The sequence below is a fragment of the Prunus avium genome, chromosome 1 (assembly GCF_965620075.1).
Source record: "Prunus avium chromosome 1, drPruAviu1.hap1.1, whole genome shotgun sequence".
NCBI classification, from domain to species: Eukaryota; Viridiplantae; Streptophyta; class Magnoliopsida; order Rosales; family Rosaceae; genus Prunus; species Prunus avium.
In genome coordinates this window covers 37,557,694-37,576,514 of record NC_142284.1, presented here as the reverse complement: position 1 = coordinate 37,576,514, position 18,821 = coordinate 37,557,694, and positions in this window count along the sequence as shown.

The window sequence follows — 18,821 nt, the reverse complement described above, 5'->3', positions numbered from 1 at the left end:
CCATTTAATAAACCAATCATGTCAGGACTATTCATTTATGAAAATCGCCAATCTCGGGGCATGCTCGTGTCGGGCCACTAAATGAGGCAAGATGGGCCCATGCCAAATTTGACTTATGTATTATTTTTTCTTTTTTCTTTTTTTTTGTAATTTTTTTTTACAACTTCATTTAATTTTTTTTTTACAATTATGTTTATACAAATAAGATTTATTATTTGTTGAAAAAAGAGGCCAATAACTTCATTCAACCTCGGTGTGAACTTGTATATCCAGCCACCCGCCCAACTGCTAGTCGACTGTGCATGCTTACACTGGTTAAGCTGGTGTGACCTAGACATTTAGGGCTCGTTTGGTACGCCTCCCTAACTTGGACTGGACTGGACTAATTTTTATCCCATGTTTGTTTTCACTTGGTTTTAATTTTAAGTGGGACTATTAATACTGGCCCCACCAAAAACACCTCCTTAGGTGTTCTTAGTTAATCTCACTTGGAAAGGGCGGACTAGACAGTCCCGACCCTATCACTTGCAAAAACCAAAGCGCTTGCAACCACCCAAGCGCTAGCCAACCACTAACCACCCAAGCGCCATCCATAACCACCGATCACCCAAGCACTTGCAACCGATCCAAACCGCCACTGTCACAGCCATACGCAGCAACCCCAATCCACCATCACAGCCACACGGTTCTAGTTAGTTTCGATGAGCACCGTACGTTTGACTTCCATTCAAAACTCAGATAATAAGAAAATCCACAATTGCAGCCATACGATTTCGGTACGCACCAATGGCAGACAACGAGGACTTCATAGCTTGGGGTTGCAGGAGACGGCGATGGCCTCTTGAGCAGAGGGAGAAAAGGAGAAGAAGAGAATACCGTAAAATAGGAAAAGGAGAGAAAATTTTCGAGCAAAAAAAGGCACAGATAAAAAAAGACTAAGAATAAGAGGAGAATGAGACGACCACCACCACTGTGCTAATAAGGAAGAGCACATAGTAGCAGGGCGGTGCGCAGGAGAAAGAAAAAGAAAGAGACTCAGAAAAAAAGAAAAGTTTTATATGAAAATAATAAAAAATTCACATTCCCCCAAAAAAATAAAAATAAAAATCATATTTTTCACAAAAAAACAGAAACAAAAACTTACCTTTAAATTTTAAAAAAATTAGTCCTAGTCCCATCAAACTTACACCAAACGCAGTACAAATGTTATCCAACTTAGGCCAGACCAAGCCAATCCAAGACAGTCCCAAAATTTAATCTAGTCCATATCAGTCCGCCATACCAAACGAGCCATTAGTACTTCTATTTGATTGCAACGTTTGGCACGGTGCTGCTGTTTTGGGGGCTCCTCATCAGTTTTCACTTGCCATTCATATTCCTCACCTGGTAGGCACGTTCCTCGTGTGCATATCTTATTGGTTTATTCTTAGAGGTTTCATGGTGCATTCTTGGTGGCTAGTTATGGTTGTGTTGTACAACTCTTTTATGGTACTTCTCATTATCCTTTGGTACTTACTACCAGAGAAGTGAGAGTGTCGTTACTGCTTGCTTCACCACTACCTTACCAAACTACATGTCATCCAAAATGAAGGTTTGTTTAGGGGAGTCTTGGGCAAAATAATGTTATGGAATAGAGGTGTCAAACGGGTCGTGCCGAGTAGGACTGTTTTGGCGGCTTTTATTTCTTACACATCAAATAAGAAAACTTGATTTTATGGGATTTTAGTATGAAGTATATATTAACTTAATGAGACAATACTTTTACATAAAACAATTTTTCATGTATGATATGAATGCATGAAGGGACCTGAGGTCAATCTAGGTAAAAAGCCTTAGATATTCAATCAACAAAAAGTTTTACAAGAATAACCTAACTCTTACGTATTGAAGAAATGTTTGCTTGAATGAGCTCCCCCAAGACAGTACTCATAAGGGTCCAAAGTTTGAGAGCTAAAATAACGTGTTTGTTTGTATTTTTTATTTTATTTTACTATAAATAAATCATTGTCAAAATTGCACCTTCACTAAAAAATTCTTGAGTCCACTAGTGCCCATATGGGCCACTAATCGGGTGGAAATTGCACCTTTACAATTATATATATATATATATACAAATAAGATTTATTATTTGTTGAAAAAAGAGGCCAATAACTTTATTCAACCTCGGTGCGAACTTATATCCAGCCACCCGCCCAACTGCTAGTCGACTGTGCATGCTCACACTAGCTATGCTAGTGGGACCCTGCCATTTAGTACTTCTCTTTGATTGCAACGTTTGGCATGATGCTGCTGTTTTGAGGGTCCATCGTTGTCAGTTTTCACCTGCCATTCATATTCCTCACCTGGGGGGTATGTTGTTCGTGTGCATGTCTTATTGGTTTATCCTTAGAGGTTTCATGTACTTTCTTGGTGGCTAGTTGTGGTTGTGTCGTACAACTCCCTTATGTTACTTCTCATTATCCTTTGGCACTTACTACTAGATAAGTAGAGTGTCATTATTGCTTGCTTCAACACTACTGTTGGAACATAAATTCTTACAATAAGAATATCTTCCACAGGTTCTCGGCTTTACTTCGCATGCAAGATAAATGAAATCTCTGTTGAGAATTAATGACTAACTCACTGCCCTTTTAAGATCTTGTTGTTGATGGACTTTGGACAAAGAACTCAATGATGGATGAGTCTTACACACACACACAGAAATTAACCAAGCACAAATGACACAAGTGTTTATAGAGGTTCAGCAAATTGCCTACATCCTCTTTGGTGATCACCTTGAGAAATTTCACTAATGAAGATAGGTTACAACTTTGGTTTACAAAGGAAACCCCCTTAGAACACTACCCTCACAATCTGTTTCTCTCACACCCTTGCTCAACACCTTGATACACTTAGAGAACTCTCTTGCTCTCACCTTGGTTTTTCTGAACAAAGCTCTCTAAAGAAACTCTAACTTGTTTCCAGCTTTTGCCACTACATTTGTTCAACATTCTTTCTCCATTGTGTTATCTTACTTCATCCCATTACCTACACAGGCCAATGGACAAGAGATAGGATATCTGATTGTCCTCCACGTTCTTTCCTTTTAGTCACCACTTAGACTAAGGGTCAGATTAGGTAGGTAATACAATCCCACTCAGCCACCTCCATTAAACCAGAAAATGGAGAGGAGATTAATCAAAATAGGATAACCAATTAGCCATGAGTGCTCTCCCAACTATCCAGCAGGTAGTCAACCCTCTTTTACCTCAGAAGTGATCCATTAAGCACCTGCAAACTCGTGGAAAGCGATAGCCATTGAAAAGACAGTTGAAAATACGTAAGCAAAGCATCACAGCACGACTGGAGCGACCGGTCGTCAGGAATGGGCGACCGGTCGCCAGAATTTTTCCCTCCAGACTTTGAATCTGCTTCTAAGCGACCGGTCGCAAATGTCCAGCGACCGGTCGCTCGTGTGCCTGCGACCGGTCGCAAAGAACTAGCGACCGGTCGCTCTTCAGTTTTGCTTCCAGACTTCGAATCTGCTTCAAAACGACCGGTCGCAAATGTCCAGCGACCGGTCGCTTTTAGGCAGATTCAAAATCATCCTTTGAGCGCCAAAAAACTTTGTATCCTTTTAGGTGAGCCATTTTTTCCAACAATCTCCAAGGGACGCTTCTTCGAAATCAAATAAGAAATAATAGGGTACTTGACAAAGATACTCCGACGCTCAAGTTAGTTTTTGGATGTGTCTAAATGCACAAGTTAATTTAGAGTCACATACCTTCATCTGGTTGTGAAACTTCACCTTTATACCTGATGACAACCTTGGGATGCAAGCTCCACTTCGCACGTCCTATGCCCACTTTCGCCACTTCCGATTAATGAGAGTTGTGCGTGATCAACCCCCAACGTGTTTGTGTTGTCCCTTGATTCATGTGGATTGGGGAATGTGAGTGTTTGAATATACCCACGAACCTACATCGAGCCACTTGTGCATGAGTCAATATGGGGTAGTGCACGTTCCACATTGAGTGGTACATATCCGAACGCGTGTTGGGTGGTGCACATCCAAACTCGCATTGGGCTTATGCACATACAACCCACATTAGGCCAATGCCCATCCGAACTTACATTGGGTTTATGCGCATACGAACCCGCATTGGACCAATGCCAATCCGAGCTCGTGTTCGGCTTAAGTACATGCGAATCCGCATTGGGCCAATGCACATCCAAACCCACGTTGGGTTGTGCCTAAATCTAATCCCGTGATGTGGCGGATCGGTAGCAAATTATTTTGCTCCCACATTGCTAGGAGCTGCTCATAGCCCTTGCCCAGCCCAACCATTCCATCATCGAGTTTGGACCTAGTAAGGGCACTCCGTTGAAGCGGTTAGTCCCCCATTTTCCTTTTCCCACTCGCGCCTAGCATGTGGGTTGAAGGAAAAATTTAACTTAACTCAAATTCTCTTTAGGACATTACCTTTGCCCTCTTGGACCATCGGATAAAGGCTTGTACCTAACTCTCTAAACAACAAGACAACAATAACAATTAATAATGTTATAAAAGATCAGTAGAGTTTTGACAAATCTAAATGAATAGCAGCTGGCAACGCCAGCAAGAGTAAATTCCAGCTCCAACAATTGCACTCCAACCATTTTGACAAGATGTCACCTATAACCCACCATGTACTCAAGGGACTCTAAAAAAATAACGGACTTCCACAGCCTAACATTTCAACTTTCAAAACCTACACCTGACATCAATTTAATGCTTCTCCATCTCCCTTAGAATTTCGCACCTTCTTTTTCATTTATATAAGAAGATAAATATATTACAAAAGTAACCAGAGGGAAGACAAAAGAAAGGAGAAATAGAGAAATAGAGGAAAGGAGGAGAGGAAAAATCCCGCCAAATCTGTGTTGGCTTTTTGTTTGATTGCATGTCATCTTATGAGCGATGCTTTGGTATTTTCCTTCGGCTGGCCTACAATAGGTCCACACCTGAGTTTGGATCTCTCACCCACTACTTTCTTTCTATAGTCAATGCTTTGCTAGATCCACCACCAACCACTCTTCTTTCTCGTGGTTTCCTTCGTCATCGATAATCTATTTGTCTAGGTATCAACCAAATATGCAATAACCTATGCACATCTATTCGCACTAATTCAGTTATGATGAACATGTATATAAAGTTATATGTTTATGTGTTTGGCTGTACGTAAAGAATATATGCATACATGAAAAAAATAGACTGCGTGTGTGTATGGGTATCTCAAGCAGATATAAGTGTCATTTAGATATATATAGGGCGGCTTATATCAATATACTCGAAGGATATATGAGAATATAAAGAAGTCTGAGTTTACTCGCAAAGCTATGAGAATTATAACCCAGATGGTCCCCATAATTCTTATTCAACATATATATATATACACACATATAAATGTCTGCATGGTAAAATAATTTCATGATATAATATATATAAAGTAAAGTAAATAGATATATGCAACTTGCGCACTCTTTTAATATGTAATTAGCCCGCACATGCAATACACAAGGAAATGATAATAGTGACAATGCACTCACGCTCAATGTGTGTACCTGATGTCTGTGTAGTTGTTTTGGTTGGTTTAAACTTGGGGTTAAGACTCTTTAGTTGTTTCGTAGTTACCATGCTCATGCTATTTATGAGTCTAAGCAAATAATCAACTTGCTTTCTCTAAAAAAGATTCTCTTTAATCATACTTCTTTGAAGCTATGGTTGACTTTTGACTATCTCATACTTGGCTTGTCAGGAGACTTACCCGATTTGAGCATTTCCAATCCGGGATTGCATTTCGACTAAACCAGACCCATTTAAGTCTTATTTATTCAATTCGAGTTGCGCTAATCTTCGAACCTAACTCACATTAAACTGATCTCGCGACACGCATCCCCTTCTCAAGTTGTCTCTCTCATTCAACTTTTGTTTCATCTGCTTGCTTTCTAATTACTTCGATGCCGAAACTCAACTTTTGGCCGAAGTCAAAGGTGGGATATCCCTCAAGGCCTGAGATAAATAAAATAGAAATTTAGTGAAATACCCATTCCTAGACATAAAACTATAAATATACCCTATACCATTCATTATATATAAACACACCCAAAATAAACCCAAAAATCAACTATTGTATATTTTTTTAATTTAATTAATAAGATCAAATACCTTTATTACCCTTTTTAGCATTAAATTAGTTTTGGATCTCGTTTAGAATCTATAGAATGCAGAGAACATTAAAATTCAACAAAACCACTCCCTGAGGTCTGAAGCCTCAAGCCCCTCTCCTCCTTCAAACCCACATCTCTCCTGTGTTCTCTCCCTTCTTCCCTCTCTCTGCCTTCAAAGTAAACCAAACAGTCTCAGAGCCATGGACCAACACAAGACCGACGACAATCTCCGTTACGTCGGTGGCCTCACACGTGTTCTCGCCGCCGATGCCTCCATTTCTTTTGTAGGTTTGTTCCATATGCTTCAATTCGTTATTTTCCTTTTGATTTTTGCTTAATTTACTTGAATTTTGACTTGATTTCAGTTTCTTCGTTGAATTTGGTGCTAATTTCCATTTTTTCGATATGAACAGAGCTAATGGTTAAGCTAGCGGAGTTCTGTGGCTACTCTGTAGATTTGAGGTGTCAATTGCCGGACGAAGGCTTTCAGAACGCCGACGCCGGTGGTGATTGCGAGAAGAACGAAGATGAAGACGATTTCTCGTTCACCTGCACCAATCCCGACGGATCGCCAATTTCCACCGACGATATATTCCAAAATGCCGTCTATCTTCTTTGTTTAATTGGTAGTGATGTCTTGCTCTGGTTCTAAAGTTTCTTTTGATATATCACAGTGATAGTGGTGTGTTTATCGAATAAATGGTTGTGTGTTAGTCGGATCAAGACCAATCGAGGGCCAAATGGACAACATTTTGTACCAAAATATTTGCAGATTTGCTGGTTGAGCAAATACGGAAAGGAAATAGGAGTAGCAGTGCTTTTTCAAAGTTAGCATGGAAGTTTATCCGAGATGAATTCAATAGGCAGACTGGTCTCAAGTTTGATAAACAACAATTGAAGAACCACCTCGATGTTCTGAGGAAGAGATACAATTCTGTGAAGGCAATTCTTGATCACCCTGGCTTTACTTGGGATGCTTCTCAGTCTTGTATGGTGATTTCATGTTTGATTAATTAAGTTGCTGATTAGATTTTCGTTTTTAATTTTTTCAGTCTTGGAGTTTAAATTTGACATGCAGATACTATTCTTCTTGATTTTATATGTTTATTTTTGTTATTACTGAATTGGAGGTAATTTATTGGATTTTCTGATTTCGTTCTAATTTGTACTTAGATATTCGTTTGAGTTTTAAATTGTGATTTTAATTTCTTTTTGTTTATAATTTGGATTGATTTCAGATTCTGTTTGGTTGTGGATTTGCTGTTTGAGATGTGGTTAGAAATTTGTGATATTCGATTTGGTTTTCATACTAATTGAGGTATGCTTTTTCAGTTGAATTTGAGTATATTCGTGTTTTTTCTGTTTATCACTGTAAAGTTCCAGTATAGGGTAATAACACTGCTTGTTTGCTATGAAATCCTATTTCTAATGTATGTCTACCACTGTAAAGTTCCAGTATAGGGTAATAACACTACTTGTTTGCTATGAAATCCTACTTCTTATGCATGTCTACCACTGTAAAGTTCCACACTACTTAATTGCTATGAAATCCTATTTCTAATGCATGTCTACCACTGTTAAGTTCCAGTCTAGGGTAATAACACTGCTTATTTGCTATGAAATCGCACGTCTACCACTGTAAAGTTCCAGTATGGGGTAATAACACTGCTTGTTTGCTATGAAATCCTATTTCTAATGCATGTCTACCACTGTAAAGTTCCAGTATAGAGTAATAACACTGCTTGTTTGCTATGAAATCGTATTTGTAATGCACGTCTACCACTGTTAAGTTCCAGTCTAGGGTAATAGCACTGCTTGTTTGCTATGAAATCCTATTTCTAATGCACGTCTACCACTGTAAAGTTCCAGTCTAGGGTAATAACACTGCTTGTTTGCTATGAAATCGTATTTGTAATGCACGTCTACCACTGTAAAGTTCCAGTATAGGGTAATAACACTGCTTGTTTGCTATGAAATCCTATTTCTAATGCACGTCTACCAATGTTATTACCACATACTGGAACTATACAGTGGTAGACATGCATTACAAATAGGATTTCAGAGGAAACAAGCAGTATTAATACCCTATACTGGAATTTTACAGTGGTAGACATGCATCAAAAATAGGATTTCAGAGGAAACAAGCAGTGTTATTACCCTATATTGGAACTTTACAGCCATTAATCAGAATGACAGTAAACTAGCGACTAAAATACTGATAGTAAGCAGTCAGTGCAATAGTGAAATCCAATATAGTTTCAAGATTTTGTCCTTGATTCGAATCTAAAATATTGTTATTACCCTAGATTGGAACTCTATAGCAATTAATCAAAATTACAGTGTAGGTTTGGTTTGTAAATGTCTTACCTTTGAAGCGTTTTCTTGTTGAAATTATTCTCTGAAATTTTGTCTTGGTTTTGTAGGTGGAGGTCAGTGTGTGGTGTTTGTTTTTGAAAGTAGATCAAGCTTGGTGGTGGTTATGGAGTTTCGGTTTCGAGAGATGAAGAAGACACTTTGAAGAAGACACTTTGATGAAGACGGTGACTGAAGGGACGTTTGGCAGAGATGGTTAATTGAAGTCGCAGGCTGGAAGTTACGTTTTTGGTTTCCATTTTTTTGAACGAAATTATGGTTTTGGAGATGGTAAAATCTTTGGGCTGGGGTTGTTTTGGGTGCTTTTTGAGTTTTTTTTTTTCTGTTCGGCTTGATAGTGGCAGTGCTTGTAATTTATTGGAACTTCAACACTAATTTGTTATTTAATAAATGGGTTTTGGGTGTGTTTATAAAGTGTTTTCCATATGGGGTTTTTTTATAATTTCAGCACCCATTTTGGGTATATTAGTGAAGCTCCCTAAATAAAATGCAAGAGAAATTCCACGTCCCTGACGACGCTACTATCGGTCGAATACCTAAGGGAGCTGACATGTACACATGGGTTGAAATCCCGGAGGGAGCCTTAGTGCTTTTACCATCTCACCTAGAGTTCATTACGTTTCCGTTATACCTTTTATTTCACCTTGTGTTGAATTCTATGAACCTCCACCCTATGCAATTAAATCCAAACTCATAATTATTGATCAGTGATATGCATGCTGTTGGCCTCAAATGAGGGGTGTCACTAGGCTTCGTAGATTTTTTTTACTCATACTTATTGATCAGTGGTATTCTGGCAGTTGGCCTCAATTTTGGAGGGGGGGGGGGGTGTCACTAGGCTTCGTAGATTTCTTTTACTCATACTTATTGATTATTGGTATGCTGGCAGTTGGCCTCAAAATTTGGGGGGGGGGGGGGGGGGTGGGGGTTGTCACTAGGCTTTGTAGATTTCTTTTACCACCATTATGTTGCCACGGTCAGATGTGAGATTTAGTATTTCTACCTAACCTCTCGGCCTACCTATAAGTTTTTTGGCTACAAACCGTCTTCCGCGAAAGATTAGAAGACTCAACCCTTGATGATTATCGGGAATTGGGCGACCCCTGAGATGTCTTGTATTTTTATTCCTTCATCATTCAGGCCGAAACCTAGTAGTCCTGATTATGACTACCCTACTAATACTGATTATGATATGATTTTGCAAAGCAAGCTTATTGAGTGGTTCCCTAGTTTTGTAGTACAAAACCTAACTCGTTCGGAGATTATCCTTGCTCATGAGAGGATTGAACCGCCACTTTGTGGGTCAGGATTGGGATGTTTAGTATTTTCTAGATCCCAACACACTTCATCAAATCTCTCAGAATCGAGATAACATCATTTATGCTTCTTATCTTGTTGTTGTCGGATCAGCTGTGCCAAAATTGATTCAGCTGCATCCTTAACTTTTAATACTCACAAGTGCCCGAGCCGTTTGATAGTACATCATATGTAAGTGTGAGGTCGATCCCACGAGGATTGATGATAGATTAATTCAATTTGATTCCCTGCACAAAACATAAAACAATAAAGAAAATAACATAAAACAAGAAAGAAAGAAAATAAACTAACTCAAGCAAATAAGTTAACAAGTTCAATTCAGATTCTTATATTGATTCGAGCTAAAGTATGATTAAGCCATGGTGTTTGGTCCTAACCTTATATTCCTAATTCCCTAATTAGATCCTTGTTGTCGAACCTAAATTAAGCATTAGAAATCCATTAAGCATAGAAGAATGTTTTAAACAAGCAAGCATGTATCTAAAACCTATTGTCAAATGTCCATGCATACTCTTCCTATTCATAGTTCAATTTGAATTAAAGCATATGGTGTCTACTCTTAATTCCAACCAAGATAGCTAACATACAAGTTTTAATGATGATCAATCATTCAAACAAGTATATTAACTTATAAGCATAATGAATAAGAACAAGAACCGTAATTGAAACTTGGAAACTAATCAAACTTGAAAACTTAAAACAAGAAATTACATGATAATGAAAAAGAAAGTACAACTAAGAAAAACATAAAGGAAAATTCAGCAAATGATTTTATTACAACAATTGAGAACTTAAAAGAAAAACTAAGAATTTGAGGGAGAGAAGGGAGAGGACAACAATGGATGACAACCAGGTGGTGAGTGATGTCATGGCACTGAGCATGTAAAGTGCAGCATTTGTCGCAAGTATGGGGCATCGCTTAATTGTGAAATCCCATGAGGTGTAGGTACTAAGAGCTCAGTTGGTTGCAAAATTTGGTTGAAGATTGTCAGCGTGTTATAAGGAGTTTGAAGGGGGAGATGACAAAGATGGCGGAGGAGACATGACATCAGCTTGAAATATTGCAGGAAGAGAATCAAAAGTTATCAAAGATGGTAGATTTTTACTCTCGAGACATGCAAAAGCAGCTGGAGGCCCTAGAGCAACCGGGTAAACGCAAGCAAGGAGATCACAACACAAGTTTTGCTCAACCTAAGAGAGTGATCGTTGGGAGCTCAAGTGATGAGCCCCAAGAAATGGTGCGTGAAAACCTTAGAGAGGAGATCCATATGGCTAAACTAAAGGCTCCTATTATGGAATCAGGAAGCGCGCCATGATGAAGATGTTGTTGTTGTTTTTTATTATTATTTAAATTATAAATTTTTTATTGTTTTTAAGTTTTTGGTGATGCAACCTTATTTAAAGTGAAATAAATTTTGTTTTTAACACTAAAAAAGAAACTAACTAACCACACCACTTTTTTTAAAATTAAAAAAAAAGAAAAAAAGAAGACTAACTTATCATAAAACTAGGGGTGGCAATTTCCGATACGACTCGTTACACGACTCAAAACTCGCACGGTAAAAACACGACAAGAACTCGCATAATTAAAAAATGGGTCATTTTCGGGTCAATCCGCTACTGACCCGTTTATAAACCGATGGGTTTCGAGTCAACCTGCTTAAAACCCAATAACCCGTTTAATTAAAAACCTAGAAACACACATATATAAAGTAACATATTCTCTCTCTCATCTCATTCGAAAACTTAAATCTCCCAGCCGCCTCCAAATCCTTTCCAAACCAACAACTTTCAATGTGGTTTCTCTGTGGCCATTTTGGCTGGATCACACCTAGAAAAGAAAGAAAACTAAATCTCTTTAGGAGTTCTGGGATTTGCTTGTGTTCTAGGTTCTTGAGGTTTTTTCTTTTAGGTGCTGCTTAGTGCTCTCAAAGCCTCACAGGTCTCTATCTTTGTCTCTCTCTCTCTCTCTCTACATTTTTTTTTTCTGTTGGGTTTGGCCTTTGATCTTTATATGCTTACTTACTACCATACATGAAAAGAACTATTTTTAAAGCTCTGATGTTTTCGTTTGAGTAATGGGTCGATTTGTTTTCTTTCATTTTGTTAGTCCGTTTACTAAGTGAAAGAGCCAACCATTGTTTTAGACTTGTAAAGGTCAAAGTTCTGCTTTTGGTTCTTTCAAATCTCTTTCCTTTTGACCTTTAAAGCCTCTTTTTTGTTCTTTAAACATAAAATTCTGTCTACTTTATGTCTTCATATAGTTAAGTAAACTTATGCATTATTACTAGACTGCATCTGTTCCATCTACCAGACATAAAAAGGCAAATCTTTTATAACTAGAAGTTGCTAATAAAAATATGCATATAATAGACTGTCTTTTGTTTTAATTGGTATATGCTCTGTTGTTCTTGTCAATGTTGAATCAAGGGACTTAATTTCCCTTTATCTAGGTTGTCATTTTGATGTCTGCATGAAGCACCTGCTTTGAAAAGGTAGGAAGTCAAATAGGGTTGCCTACACCTACATTTAGAGACTTGTGATTACAATTCCATATTTTTCACTGCTTCCATATAGTCCATTGACAATGTTTTGATCAAGTCTGGAAGCTGGAGCTCATCTCATAGTTCAAAAAATATACGATTAGGGGTTCAACGTAGTTTTAAATTCTTCCTGTCAAAAAATCTCACATTCATGGTTGTGATTAATTTTCCGTTTTGCTTGATTTTTTTGTTTTTGTTTTATTGAATTTCTTTGTTTTTGTTTATCTTTTGACTAACATAAAATTATTATACATATGGATGTTTTTGAAGATGAGGGTGATAGTTTTGATGGTGAAGCAGCTAGAAGTAATGTGCAAGATTCAGATCCGTCTAACAACAACAATGCAGTTGCTGCAACTCATGTTGGTAAGAGACGTAGAAAACTCACATCACATGTATGGACTCAGTTTGAAATTCTTCCTGTTGATCTAGATAATAAGCTTTATGCAAAGTGCATGAAATGTGATCATAAATACCTGTGTGATAGTAAATATGGTATTGGAAATTTAAGGCGTCATCTTGATTCTTGTTTGAAATCTGATACTCACAATATTGGCCAATTATTATTATCTAAATCTGAAGGGTCTATCATAACAAGGTCTGCTAAGTTTGATCCTAATAAATTCCGTGAATTACTAGTGATGGCAATTATCAAGCAAGAGCTGCCCTTTCAATTTGTTGAGTATGCTGGAATTAGGGATGTGTTTAATTACATTTGTGCTGATATCAAATTGATATCTCGAAATACTGCAAAGGCTGATGTGTTGAGTTTGTACAATAGAGAAAAAGGGTAAGCTTAAGGAACTTTTGGGTTCAATCATTGGAAGAGTTTGTTTGACATCTGATTTGTGGACTTCTATAACCACAGATGGTTATCTTTCTCTCACTGCCCATTTTGTTGATGCTAATTGGAAATTGCAAAAAATAATTTTGAATTTCAGTTTTATGCCTCCTCCTCATAGTGGTGTTGCATTGTGTGAGAAGATCTATAAGTTGTTGACTAGTTGAGGGGTGGAAAAGAAACTTTTTTGTATGACTTTGGACAATGCATCTTCAAATGATAGTTTTGTTATGTTGTTGAAGGGGCAGCTTAACTTGCAGAATGCACTATTAATGAATGGTATATTTTTTCATGTTCAATGTTGTACTCATATCCTGAATTTGATAGTGCAAGATGGGTTGAAACACATTCATGATTATGTGGGGAAAATTAGGGAAAGTATTAAGTATGTTAGAGATTCACAAGGGAGGAAACAGAAATTCTTAGATTGTGCTGCACAAGTTTCTATAGATTGTAAAAAGGGCTTGCGCCAAGATGTACCCATTAGATGGAACTCCACATTTCTAATGATTGATAGTGCACTTTATTATCAACGGGCATTTCTGCATTTGCAATTAAGTGATTCAAATTACGAGTATTCTCTCTCTGAAGTTGAGTGGTAAAAATTAGAAAAACTTAACAAGTTTCTCAAGGTATTTTATGATTGGACTTGCATGTTTTTTGGAACTAAATACACTACTACAAATTTGTATTTTCCTCAAGTGTTTGTGGTGGAAGATACTTTGAGAAAAGCTAAGATTGATTTAGATGATTTCATGAGATTTATGGCAACTCAAATGATGGAAAAGTTTGATAAGTATTGGAAAGAGTACAGTTTGATCCTTGCAATTGCAGTAATATTGGATCCTAGATATAAAATCCAGTTTGTGGAATTTTGTTATAAAAGGTTGTATGGTACAAACTCCCAAGAAATGGCCAAAGTTCGTGATATGTTGTGTTCTCTCTGTGATTTATATATGCAAATACATTCTAAGTCCGAATAAGTTGCTGGTACATCAAGTACCTCAAATAGTGTTCATTCTCATGTTGATGACATGGTATCAAAGGAATGCATGAATGTTATGAAGGTAAAAAGCTATTTATTTTGTTCATAATACATCAAATTTCAGTTTATAATTGACTATGTGTTGATATCAATAATGTTGTTATATTATTAGGAATTTGATACCTTTGAAAGTGAGGAGTCTATCACATCTTCCGAAAAGTCACAGTTGCAATTGTATTTGGATGAGCCTAAAGTAGACAGGAAGATAAATTTGAATGTTCTTGATTTTTGGAAGGCCAACCAATTTTGATATCCTGAACTATCTATTTTGGCTCGTGATGTACTATCTATTCCAGTATCTACGATCGCATATGAGACATCATTTAGTGTTGGTGGTAGAGTGGTTGATTAGTATCATAGTGCTCTCAAACTTGAAAATGTTGAGGCACTAATTTGTACACGAGACTGGATATTTGGTGACCAAGGTATATTTCCCATTATCTTATTTATTGTATTTGTTTCTTTTTATCATCATCTAAAGTCTTGTGGTTTGAATTGCAGAAAATCCCACTATGGCACCCAACTTGGAAGAATTGACTAAGGATATTAGTAAGATAGCCATAAATCTCTCCCAATCTGCTAAGTGCTCCAATACCATCATTGCTAGTGGCTAAATATTTGAGTTAGGAATGTGATTTTGTATTTTATGTTGTAATTTAATCAAAGATTTTTGTTTCTGTTTTATTTGGATTTTAGATTGACTTTGAAGTTTTTAAATTTTATTGTGATTTTGGAATGTTTGAGCTGGAAATGTTTGATTTGGAATGTTTAAGCTAGAAATGTTTGATTTGGCTGAATATTTGAGCTGGTTATTAAACAGGTAACTAGTTATTGGATTTGAGTAGGTTATTAAACAGGTAGGTTACTTATTTATAACCCTGTTTATGACCCAAACCCAACTTGTTTAGTAAACGGGTTACACGAGCCGTGTCGTGTCAACCTGTTTATAAACAGGTCGTGTTTGGGTTTGCAATTCTTGACACAATTAGTAAACGGGTCGTGTACGGGTTGAGGTTTCTTGACATGTTTAAGAGTTCGACACGACACGAACCCGACACGACACGACCCATTGCCAGCGCTACATAAAACAACTGAACATAAAAGAAAACAAAGAAGTTCCAAATTGCAATTTTTTTGTACAAGCAAAAATAAATACCCAAACTTCAATTTTTATTTAAGTCAAAAAAAAATTTAATATATTTTAAGAACACACAAATATACAAGAAACTCAAAGATGACCAGTTAAGGGCCTTTGAAAACACAGCTAGGGGTTCCAGGAAGGGTGGATGAGTCACAATGGTCCCGCTTAAAACCCAAACCTTCTTAGACATTGAAGGTGTCGCCTAAAGAACTCTTACACACTGTATTGACGGAGGTTGCTCACTGGGGTTAGCAACAATCAGCTCATATGACACAACTTCTTATTATTTAAATTTTAATAAATATTAAAAAAAACAGAAACTTAAAATTACTAAAATAATAACAAAACAAATAAAGAGAAAGAATCAGAATACTCCCCATTGAAGCGATTAGGTTGAGCATGGATGCATTTGGAGGTCGCGAATTTTCCCACTACTCCACACTTCCCATCCTTATGATTGGAGTTGCATTCTCTCTCCCTTTTTATTGAGCTATCCTAAATTGCTAAAACAAACCCAGAAAACTTGAAATAGAATTAAAAGTATTAGGAAATAAAAACTAAAAGGAAAAGGAAAAGCAGAAAGGTAAAATAAGTAGGGCAATGAAATAGAACCAAACTATGCTACCAATCCCCGACAACGGCCCCAAAAACTAGTCGTTGTCGGATCAGCTGCGCCAAAATTGATTCAGCTGCGCCAAAATTGATTCAGCTGCATCCTCAACTTTTGATACTCGGAAGTGCACGAGCCGTTCAGTAATATAGCATATGTAAGTGCAAGGTCAATCCCACTAGGATTGATGATAGATTGATTCAATTTGATTCCCTCCACAAAATAGAAAATAAGAAAGAAAATAACATAAAACAAGAAAGAAAGAAAAGAAACTAACTCAAGCAAATAAGTTAATAAGTTCAATTCATATTCTCATATTGATTCTAGCTAAAGTATGATTAAGCATTAGAAATCCATTAAGCATAGAAGAATGTTTTAAACAACCATGTATGTATCTAAAACCTATTGTCAAATGTCCATACATACTCTTCCTATTCATAGTTCAATTTGAATTAAAACATATGGTGTCTACTCTTAATTCCAACCAAGATAGCTAACATACAAGTTTTAATGGTGATCAATCATTCAAACAAGCATATTAACTTATAAGCATAATGAATAAGAACAAAAATCAGAATTGAAACTTGAAAACTAATCAAACTTGAAAATTTAAAATAAGAAATTACATGATAATGGAAAAGAAAGTACAACTAAGAAAAACATAAAGGAAAATTTAGCAAAATGATTTTATTACAACAATTGAGAATTTTTAAAAAAAAACTAAGAAAATTTGATGGAGAGAATGGAGAGGAGCTCTAGAAAGATGTTTGAGAGCTCCCTCCTTAGGGTGTGTTCGTAAGCTTGGGGAACCTCACTATTTATAGGCCTAAGGGAAGTGAAAATCTGAACTGAGTATTGCCTCTACCTACAACACCCACTTCACCAAGTTTACCTAACTTCCCCATAAAAAACAATTAGCTCATGCATAGGTCATGCATGACAATGCATTGTAGTCTGCTTCTAGGCTCGTTTTGGGCTTGTTCCTCCATTGATAAAATTCTGGAAAAATATGAGTCTTGAAGCTCTTTGTCTTATCTTTCCAACCATGTGTAGACCAGGTCAAGAAAAAATTGGAAAGGCTTTCAAATATCATGTTTCGTACAGTAACGCAGATGCTGCCGAATTTCACCTTAAGCTGCCAAAACTTGCATAACTTCCTCTAGAAGATTCGGAATCATGAACCGTAAAATGTTCCAAAAACTAGATTCCCACATCGTTCCAATGGTGTAAGGCTCATTAGTTGGTTCTTCCTGAGCACGTACAATCCAATCCGTGAATATGGCTGATCTGCAGACACAGTTTTGAGCTAACTTGACTCCAAAATGCATAAAATTAGTCCTTAAGCTTAATACACTGAAACAAACACAAAATATATTAAAAGCACAAGTTTAACTCAAAAACATAATGAAATCATAAACTAGAAGGGTACAAAATTATATAAAATTATGCACTGACCATATCTCGGGGTCAATCTTAATGTGGGACTACACAAAATAGACTTAGTAGGTCACATAGTCAGCTTCGATCTATTCCTCCAGTTTGAAGAAGATTCACCACATCATTTTTGAAGGAGTTACGCAGAGAGACAAGCTCAAGAGGAAAAAGAGAGTGGTGGTTACTCCCCGGACGAATATGAGCTATATGATATGTCGGGCCCATTACCGAACCCATCGAAGAGTGCCTTTCGACCAGGTCCAGGGCAGAGAAAATCAGTTGTTCAACAAACAAAAAGGCCCAAGTCCGCCCCAAATGCCGAGTTTAGTTCAAATCCTATAGATGCATCTACTTCGGGTTCATTTCCAAGCTGATCCCATTGTGGCGGGTCCAATCAGATCGACTCGCTGACCACTCATGCTTTGCTTGTGACCATTAAGGATATCAGCCTCGACAATAAGCCCATAACTTTTGTTGACGGTGAAATATGCAGGCCCAAATTTCAGAGGCCAAATGGGAAGCGTCTTTTGGCGTGTGAAGGGCTATTGCATGATCGCGAGGCATGTGATGCTGTTTTAGGCGGTCTTCTTCATCATTGTGATGTTAAAGAGCTTACAGAGATGGATGATAGCGACATTGCACTTCAATAGGCTCACCACATAATCTTAGTATGTTTATCTTCGCATTTCTCCTTTTCTTAGTTCAGCTTTATTTGACTTAACTAACTTATGCAAATGTCTTGCAGATGGCTGAGTTTTGCTTGGTTGAGCTATCCAGGGCTCAAAGGGGCAAGGATGAGTTAGAAAACTTGATCAAGTCCCATGAACACTTAGGATAACGACTTAAGGCAAGTGAGGTGGCATCGGCGAAAGATAAGGATGAGATTTCTCGTCTTTCTAACAAAATCAACGCCTTCAACCTTTAGTGCAAGGATGCTTTACTAGAAATGGAGCAGCTGAAGAATGAAGTAGGACATGTTAAAAAGGAGAAGAAAGATCAGTACGATGCATGTTATGCTCAGATTTTCAAGTAGTCTGCCAAACAATTTCGGTTTGGCTGGGTGCAGGTGCAGCACCTTGTCCACCATAGGGTTGTGGCCGATCCCAACTATACCAAAGCCTGGAGAGATGTTGTATATGTACCTCGCCGTAATTGAAGTGGCAGTAAGCACAACATTATTTCAAGAAGAGAACTACCTCAAACAACCTATTTTTTATGTCAGCAAAAGTCTGATTAACGCTAAAAAGAGATACACTCATGCAAAAAAACTAGTTTTGGCATTCGTAGTAGCCAAGAGGAAGCTTCGACAATATTTCGAAGCTCATACC